Source organism: Babylonia areolata, chromosome 12 (assembly GCF_041734735.1).
Source record: "Babylonia areolata isolate BAREFJ2019XMU chromosome 12, ASM4173473v1, whole genome shotgun sequence".
In the NCBI taxonomy this organism is placed as follows: Eukaryota; Metazoa; Mollusca; class Gastropoda; order Neogastropoda; family Buccinidae; genus Babylonia; species Babylonia areolata.
Genome location: NC_134887.1, coordinates 42,136,704 through 42,146,512, shown reverse-complemented (window position 1 = coordinate 42,146,512; position 9,809 = coordinate 42,136,704). Strand labels below are relative to the sequence as shown.

General features: G+C 47.0%; 1 pseudogene across 3 annotated transcripts in view; it reads left to right on the top strand.

Moving 5' to 3' along the window:
- LOC143288640 (uncharacterized) overlaps nt 1–9,809 on the top strand; it is a 169,146-nt pseudogene that overhangs the window by 113,907 nt on the left and 45,430 nt on the right. The window contains exons 1-2 of one of the 3 annotated variants that reach the window (XR_013056130.1): nt 5,766–6,055; nt 6,670–6,766. The exons of 1 other annotated variant lie outside the window; for it this stretch is intronic. The product of XR_013056130.1 is annotated as an uncharacterized LOC143288640, transcript variant X3 (transcript). Of the gene's footprint in view, nt 1–5,765; nt 6,056–6,669; nt 6,767–9,809 lie in introns of those variants that run through there. One more of the 3 variants, XR_013056128.1, reaches the window with a different exon arrangement.

The following is a 9,809-nucleotide window of genomic DNA, read 5'->3' as shown; positions in this document are numbered from 1 at the left end:
ACTGTGTACACTCTGTCAAACAAAGCACGTTTAAACATGCATTATACACTGTGTACACTCTCTGTCAAACAAAGCACGTTTAAACATGCATTATACACTGTGTACACTCTCTGTCAAAGCACGTTTAAACATGCATTATACACTGTGTACACTCTATGTCAAAGCACGTTTAAATATGCATTATACAGTGTGTACACTCTCTGTCAAAGCACGTTTAAACATGCATTATACACTGTGTACACTCTCTGTCAAAGCACGTTTAAACATGCATTATACACTGTGTACACTCTCTGTCAAACAACGCAGGTTTAAACATGCATTATACACTGTGTACACTCTCTGTCAAACAAAGCACGTTTAAACATGCATTATACACTGTGTACACTCTCTGTCAAACAAAGCACGTTTAAACATGCATTATACACTGTGTACACTCTATGTCAAAGCACGTTTAAATATGCATTATACAGTGTGTACACTCTCTGTCAAACAAAGCACGTTTAAACATGCATTATACACTGTGTACACTCTCTGTCAAACAAAGCACGTTTAAACATGCATTATACACTGTGTACACTCTCTGTCAAACAAAGCACGTTTAAACATGCATTATACACTGTGTACACTCTCTGTCAAACAAAGCACGTTTAAACATGCATTATACACTGTGTACAATCTATGTCAAAGCACGTTTAAACATGCATTATACAGTGTGTACACTCTCTGTCAAACAAAGCACGTTTAAACATGCATTATACACTGTGTACACTCTGTCAAACAAAGCACGTTTAAACATGCATTATACAGTGTGTACACTCTTTGTCAAACAAAGCACGTTTAAACATGCATTATACACTGTGTACACTCTGTCAAACAAAGTACTTTAAACATGCATTACACACTATGTACAGTCTCTGTCAAACAAAGCACGTTTAAACATGCATTATACACTATGTACACTCTCTGTCAAAGTACGTTTAAACATGCATTATACACTGTGTACACTCTGTCAAACAAAGTACTTTAAACATGCATTACACACTATGTACAGTCTCTGTCAAACAAAGCACGTTTAAACATGCATTATACACTATGTACACTCTCTGTCAAAGTACGTTTAAACATGCATTATGCACTGTGTACACTCTCTGTCAAACAAACCACGTGTAAATGTGCTTTGAAAACTCTTGGTACACTCTCTGTCAAACAAACCACGTGTAAATGTGCTTTGAAAACTCTTGGTACACTCTCTGTCAAACAAACCACGTGTAAATGTGCTTTGAAAACTCTTGGTACACTCTCTGTCAAACAAACCACGTGTAAATGTGCTTCGAAAACTCTTGGTACACTCTCTGTCAAACAAACCACGTGTAAATGTGCTTTGAAAACTCTTGGTACACTCTCTGTCAAACAAACCACGTGTAAATGTGCTTTGAAAACTCTTGGTACACTGGGTCCAACAAAGCAACATTTACAGTTGCGTAAACACTGCCTGTAAAACAAAGGCTGGTGGTTTTCCTTCGGCTCCCATGAAGAAATGTGAAGACCAATAGACACTGTGTGAAGACCAATAGACACTGTGTGAAGACCAGTAGACACTGTGTAAAGACCAATAGACACTGTGTGAAGACCAATAGACACTGTGTGAAGACCAATAGACACTGTGTGAAGACCAATAGACACTGTGTAAAGACCAATAGACACTGTGTGAAGACCAATAGACACTGTGTGAAGACCAATAGACACTGTGTAAAGACCAACAGACACTGTGTGAAGACCAACAGACACTGTGTGAAGACCAATAGACACTGTGTGAAGACCAATAGACACTGTGTGAAGACCAAGAGACACTGTGTGAAGACCAATAGACACTGTGTAAAGACCAACAGACACTGTGTAAAGACCAATAGACACTGTGTGAAGACCAACAGACACTGTGTGAAGACCAACAGACACTGTGTAAGACCAACAGACACTGTGTGAAGACCAATAGACACTGTGTAAAGACCAACAGACACTGTGTGAAGACCAATAGACACTGTGTAAAGACCAACAGACACTGTGTGAAGACCAATAGACACTGTGTAAAGACCAATAGACACTGTGTGAAAGACCAACAGACACTGTGTGAAGACCAATAGACACTGTGTGAAGACCAGTAGACACTGTGTAAAGACCAATAGACACTGTGTGAAGACCAATAGACACTGTGTGAAGACCAGTAGACACTGTGTGAAGACCAATAGACACTGTGTGAAGACCAATAGACACTGTGTGAAGACCAATAGACACTGTGTAAAGCAAAGCAAGAAAGTGACTTTAAAGATCTGTACACTCTGGAGCTGCAAAACACAGCAAGGCTGGTACTGATCCTTTGGGTCTGAAGAAGACTTCATAGATCTGCAGCATACTCTGTGTAATACAAAAGCCAGGCTGGTGGGTAATCTCTGGGGCCCGGAGAGTTTCAAGATGTGTAGACTCTGAAAAAAGCGAACCAAGGCTGCTGGGGGTTATTGTTTTTGGGTGTGAAGACTTTTCCAAGACCATGTCACTCTCTGACACAAAGCACAGCGGTCGGTGTCACCCCGATTCCCCGCTTCCTGAGTCGCCTTTTCCCACTTCGCCTGTATACTCAGCTGCTGTCTGTGTGTGTGTGTCTGTGTGTGTGTGTCTGTGTGTGTGTGTGTGTCTGTGACTGTGTGTGTGTGCTGGGGGGAAGGGCGAAACAGAAGAAAAGAGTCCAACTCCCAAGAGGTCTTTCAGTGAGGGTGGCGGCGCGATCAAAGGATGAGTAGGCGAAACAGGAATGTGGTGGGCGAATCGGACCTTTTTCCGGCACAGCCAACCCACTGAGATACATGTATAACTCTCACCACACCCCTCCCTCCCCCACCTCCCTGCCCCCGCCACCCCCTTCCTCCACCCACCCACATCTCTTCACTGTGCCCGGTGGTACCTGGCAGACCTGACTGGTCATGCCTCTCCAACCCCATTTTTAGGACAAGACAAGACAAGACAAGACGAGACATGTTCATTTCCAGAAACCCCGTAGGATTGGGGGGCGGGGGGGGGGGGGGGGGGCACATGAAAATATATACATATGAATAACATTTGGTATTGTAATTGTTGATGATAGTTTAAATGACCACACTAACTGTTTGTTTAGTTGAGACATAGGACATTTTTGGAGGGAAGAAAAAAGAAGAAGTTACAACAACAACAACAAAAGTAACATACAAGTGAGAGGACAAGGGACAGGACCTGAAGGCACGGCCTCTGGTCGTCTCCCCGAGACAGACAAGTGAACATGTGCATGTTTATTGGCAGACTTCTAGCATGGGGCAGGAGGTGGGGAGTGGGGGGCACATGTTTGGTAGGATACACATACATACAAGGACGCACGCACACACATGCACACCGACAAGCTCTCTCCACACACACACACACACCACACACACACACACACACACACACACACACACACACACGCACGCTTTGTTGTGGTGAGGACAACGACAAACAGTTCAGTGTCGTGTACACCTGTTGCTTTTCACCAGAATGCTATGAAGTCCTTGCTGTGGGGACGTGCCGATGTACAGATTCTCACCCCCATCTCAAAGATGACAAGACAAGACAAATTCTTTATTTTCGAGGATAATAGATAAGCACTGGTGTGTTTACATTCAGTCCCCGCCCCAACAGCGTCTACACTACACAATACTGTACATTTAGTCACAACAATGCTGATAATAAGATACAGTGAAAAAAAGCACGCACGTGCACACACACTCACACACACACGCACACACACACACACACACACTCACTCCCTCCCTCACTCACTCACTCACTCACTCACTCACTCACACACACACACACACACACACACACACACACAAGCATGATGTTAATTAAAATACATAGGAAAAAGAAACATTAAGAACACACACACACACACACACACACACACACTCACTCACTCACTCACTCACTCACACACACACACACACACACACACACACACACACACACACACACACACACACACACACAAGCATGATGTTAATTAAAATACATAGGAAAAAGAAACATTAAGAACACACACACACACACACACACACACACACACACACACACACGCGCGCGCGCGCGCGCGCGCGCAGAGGCAGAGGCAGACGTATGGAATTAATGGGGAGTTTCAGTTCGAAGGAGCTGTCAGATCGTGCGGACTGATCCATACACGCTACATCATCTCTGCTTTGAAAAATAGATGAGCACATGTATGACCTTCGTTTTACCCCAACGAGAGAGGAGAGAAAGAGAGAGAGAGAGAGTGTGTGTGTTAGAGTGGAGAGAGAGCGAGAGAGAGAGAGAGAGACTGTGCGGGGAGAGAGACGGAGACAGAGAGAATGACAAATGTCTTATTGAACCAGGTCTTTTGCCCATGTCAAATGGGTGGGGGCTCACACTGTGGCAAACTGGACGCATGAACATGAGTAGACATTATTTTATGTGTCTGTCTGTGTGTGCGTTCGTGTGTGTGTGTGAAAATGCGGACATGTGTGTGTGTGTGTGTGTGTGTGTGTGTGTGTGTGTGTGTGTGAAAATGCGGACATGTGTGTGTGTGCATGTCTGTGTGTGTGTGTGTTGAAGTTTGCACATGTATGGTGAGGTCCGTGAATGCACGAGTGCATGTGAACATGTGTTGAACTGGACACTGAACCGTCCTACCTGGATCGAATCCTGGTTAAAAAGCACTGTATGGTCAGTGTTCCCTTTTGACATTTCTATCAGAATCCGTTCTGACCCAGGCCAACACACGCGAGCAAGCACTGAAGCACACACGTACGCACGCGCGCACGCACTCACGCAGAATGCATATACATCTGTCGCCTGTCGTTCGATGAAAAAAAAGTTATTGATAACATCTGTAGATTCAGAAAACTGTTTCATTATTATATTGTCCGCCCATGAATCTTCCTGTGTTGATCTTGAAGTCACTAAGAAAGGGTGTCGGGTTCGAACAGTGAAAGTAGTTATAGTTATAGCAGGTGAGGGTATTAGTGGGAGGGGGGGGGGGGGGGTATGGGCGGCCTCTTTATTTTATTTCAGTTTTGTTTTTATTCTTTTTATTTTTTAGAAGATAACAGTGGCCACGTCAAGTGTGGATGAACACGTTAGATGCGTTCGCTGCCTCGACTGCACATTGAAAAGCCGCTTTTTTGTTTATATATATGTGTGTTTGTTTGTTGTGTGTGTGTGTGTGTGTGTTGTCGTTGTCCAGAATACAAACAGCCACGTGTTTTTTTCAACATGCTGGCATGAGAGACGCTACCTTGTAAAGAGAGAGTGGGTGGGGGAGGGGGGGGGTGATAGAGAAAAACCCATGTCCAACAAATAGTGGGGGGGGGGGGGGGGGGGGCGGGGGGGATAGAGAAAAACCCATGTCCAACAAATAGTGGGGGGGGGGGGAGGGGGGGGTGATAGAGAAAAACCCATGTCCAACAAATAGTGGGTGGGGGAGGGGGGGGTGATAGAGAAAAACCCATGTCCAACAAATAGTGGGGGGGGGGGGGGGGGGGGGGGGATAGAGAAAAACCCATGTCCAACAAACTGCCAGGGGAAACTAACAACAATAACAAACGCCCCATCTCACCCATCCACCCACCTCTCTCTCTCTCTCTCCACAGCGGGCGAGACAGTCCCTCCATATCATTTGGACTCGCTCGCTTGCTTTCAGACTGGCTGGTCGTCTCGCTGTCGGCTGAACACACAACTCTGTGCGTCCGTGAACACAACGCCACGCGCTCCATTCTTTATGTGTGTGTGTGTGTGGTTGGGTCTCCGGATAGTTGACGGTCTTGCTTGTCAAAAGTCTGCACGTGTTGAATAATTTTGTGAGACGAAGAGAGAAGGAAAAAGAAAACAAGAAAGTATCTTTTATATCAACACAGTTTTCGTGAAAGTGCATGGATTTCTGTTGCGGTGTGGTGTGTTGCGGGAGCTGTCAAGCTGAGAGAAAGAGAGAGAGATTGTGTGGCTGCTAAAAAACCAGGTGGGTTTGTTCACTGGCCTCTTGTTGTTATCGGTGGGAATTCAGCAAAACATGTTCTCATGTGTGGGAGCCAACAGAAGAAATAGTTTGTTGTTTGCGCTGGTGGAGTTTTCAAGCTTTTGCTGTCCGGTGGGTTGGAGGGATGCGTGTAGCGCAAGTGCGCACCGCGGCGCGCGCGTGTGTGTGTATGTGTGTGTGTGTGCGCGCGTGCGTGCGTACGTGCGTGCGTGCGTGCATGTGCCAGTGTGTGTGCGTGTACGTCAGTGTGTGAATGGGAGGGTATGCAGGTGTACTAAATACGTGCGTGCGTGTGTGCGTGCGTGTGTGTGTGTGTGTGTGTGTGTGTGTGTGTGTGTGTCCTTTGTCAGTATGTATGTGTGTGTGTGTCCGAGTCCTTTGTCAGTGTGTCAGTATTTGTGTGTGTGTGTGTGTGTCGTTCGAACGTGTGTGTAAGTGTGTGCAGTGTCCTTTGTCAGAGTGTATGTATGTATATGTGCGTGCGTCGTGCGTGCACGTGTGTAAAGTGAATGAAAGACTGAAGTGTGGCCAGACGGGAAAACGTGTCAAACGACAGAACTGCCTCGTTTCTGGAACAAAACGAACTTTGTCAACAGCATCGTCAGACTGACGACCACGTCAACATTTTTCACAGCCCGTGATGGCAGTGACGTTTATACGGTTGAGGCAACGATGACACACTTTCTTTATCAGGTTCGCGAAGTGTTCGTCAGTGTTGGTACAGTTTGAAAAAGACGTGTATGTGTGTGTGTGTGTGTGTGTGTGTGTGTGCTATGAATACTGGTGTTTATGTGTACTTGGTGTGCGAGAGCAGACAAAAGCTGAAACTGAACAGTCAGATCCCAGATCGTAAACTAGGTCCCATATGCATCTGGATGTCACGTGTGTGTGTGTAGTGTGTGTGTGTGTGTGTGGTTGCACGTATGTGTGTGTTTGTGTGTGTGTGCTCGCGTTCTTGCTTGTGTTTGTGTGTGGGTAGTACGTCTGTATCTGTGTATGTCTGTCTGTGCACGCGCCAGTGTTTGACAGTGTGTGTGCATGCACACGCCGAAATGGTTTCCAGGCCTTTCCCCCCACTCAGTTTTGAAGGTACTCCCCCAGCACTGATCGACGCCTGACCTGCTGTGGCCTGGATACATATACAAGCTGAGATTGTGTGTGTGTCAGGTACAAAAGTAAGGACACTGAGCATTACACAAGAAGTTATCGTGGCAACCTGTTGAGGGGTCAGTTCTGGCCGTCTGCCCTGCACTGGGGGACATTGCCAAAGACATACGTATCGACACCAAAGTGCGTTCGGTTTGGGTTTCCTTCTCAAGGGTCATTTCCTGGGCGCTGTTGGTGGGGGTGGGGGGTCATCTTTCTGTCTCTGTCACCCTCTCCCACCCCTCTCTGTGATGAATCTGTCAGACACCTTCATTGTCATGAGATGTACTGATCACGATTCAATGCCGTCACAAAACAAACAAACAAACAAAAAGATTTAAAAGAAATAATGTTCAGCTGCTGCATTCCCTCCCTCTCTGTGTCTCTCTGTGTTGTACGTCTGTCTCTGTGTGTATGGCTTCAGTCTGTGCACCGCATGTTTCTGCCTTTCCTCCCACACTGTTGAAGGAAATCCCCCAGCACTGACGCCTGACCTGTTTTGCTCTGGATACATACATGTCCCAGCTGAGATTGTGTGTGTGTGTGTGTGTGTGTGTGTGTGAGGTGCAAAAGTGTGGACACTGAGCATAACACAAGAAGTTATCGTGGCAACCTGTTTGGGGTTGTCTGTTGGCATCTGACCGCCAGCCCTGGGCTTGGGGACATCGGGGCATATAAGAATGTATACCTTACGTATCTACACCAAGTGCGTCCTCACCACCCACATGTGTTTTGGTTTGGGTCAGGGTTTCTTTCTATAGGGGGCATCTCCTGGACGCTGTTGGTTGGGGAATAGGGGGCTTGCGGGAGGGGGGGGGGGGCGTTCATCTTTCTGCCGCTGTCTCCCACGGCCCACCTTCTCTGTAAATGAATCTGGCAGACACCTCCATTGTCGTCATAAGATGTACTGATCAAGATTCAATGTCATCAACAACAACAAAAAAAGATCATTTAAAAAATAAAATAAAAGTAATGTTCAGTCACTCCATTCTCTCTCTCTCTCTCTCTCTCTCTCTCTCTCTCTGTATGTGTGTGTCCGCGCGCGCGCGCGTGTGTATGTGTTTGTTTCTGTCTCTGTCTCTCTTTCTGTGTGTGTGTGTGTGTGTATCAGTCTCTGTCTCTCAGTCTCTCCCACTCTAACATGTTCATAGTGTTGCATACATTATGCACCTGAAAAAAAGAAGAAGAAAAAAAAAGAAGAAGAAAAAAGGCATGCAACATTGAAGAGTTATCGTCAGTGGCAGCTTGTGGGTCGTCGTGTTTGGATTCCCGTGGGTCTGCCCTGGGGGCATTGCGAAAGGCGCACACACACACACACACACACACACACACACACACACACACACACACACCACACACACACACACACACACACGATGGACAGAAGTATCGCAACGAACGTGCGTGCACCCCTCCAGCCCAACGGCATTGTTTAGTTTGTTTGAGTTCAGGGGTTGGGTGTCTGGTGAAGAGGGGTGGGGGGGGGGTTAGCGGGGAGAGGGTGTGGGGGTCCTTTATGCTGCTCCCTCCATTACATGGGCGGTGTTTAGTTTGGGGAGCTTCTCCTGGTCTCTGTCTCTGTTCTCTGTTCCACCCCTCACTCTCTCCCCTCTCTCTTTCTCTCTGTCTGACTCTCTCTCTCCCTCCCTCCTTCCCCCCTCTCTCTCTGTCTTCCTCTCTCTCTCTCTCCCCTCTCTCTTTCTCTCTGACTCTCTCTCTCCCTCCCTCCTTCCCCCCTCTCTCTCTGTCTTCCTCTCTCTCTCTCTCCCCTCTCTCTTTCTCTCTGTCTGACTCTCTCTCTCCCTCCCTCCTTCCCCCCTCTCTCTGTCTGTCTTCCTCTCTCTCTCTCTCCCCTCTCTCTTTCTCTCTGTCTGACTCTCTCTCTCCCTCCCTCCTTCCCCCCTCTCTCTGTCTGTCTTCCTCTCTCTCTCTCTCCCCTCTCTCTTTCTCTCTGTCTGACTCTCTCCCTCCCTCCTTCCCCCCTCTCTCTGTCTTCCTCTCTCTCTCTCTCCCCTCTCTCTTTCTCTCTGTCTGACTCTCTCTCCCTCCCTCCTTCCCCCCTCTCTCTCTGTCTTCCTCTCTCTCTCTCTCTCTCTCTCTCTCTCTCTCTCTCTCTCTCTCTCTCTCTCTCTCTCTCTCTCTTCCTCTCTCTGTGATGAAGCATTCAAGCTTGACACCTAAGTCTAATATGTTCTGATCAAAAATCAGTGTTTATCAAAGTGATGTCCGCGGTATTCTCTCTCTCTCTCTCTCTCTCTCTCTCTCTCTCTCTCTCCTCTTTCTCTCTCTCTCTCTCTCTCTCTCTCTCTCTCCGCTTTCTTTCTCTCTCTCTCTCTCTCTCTGTGCCCCCTCTTTCTTTTTCTCTCTCTCTACCCCCCCCCTCTCTCTCTCTCTCTCTCTCTCTCCAAACATCCCTTTACAGTTATGTATCATATTTGATGAGGTAAACATTTAAACATTGAAGATAAGTCAGTTGTGGCAACCAGTGGGTTGCGTGCTGTGCGAGTTAAAAACTGGCGGTCTGCCTGACCTGAACGGAGAAAGCATTGCGAAATGTGCAGTGCACAGGACGTGAAGTGGGAAACCCTGA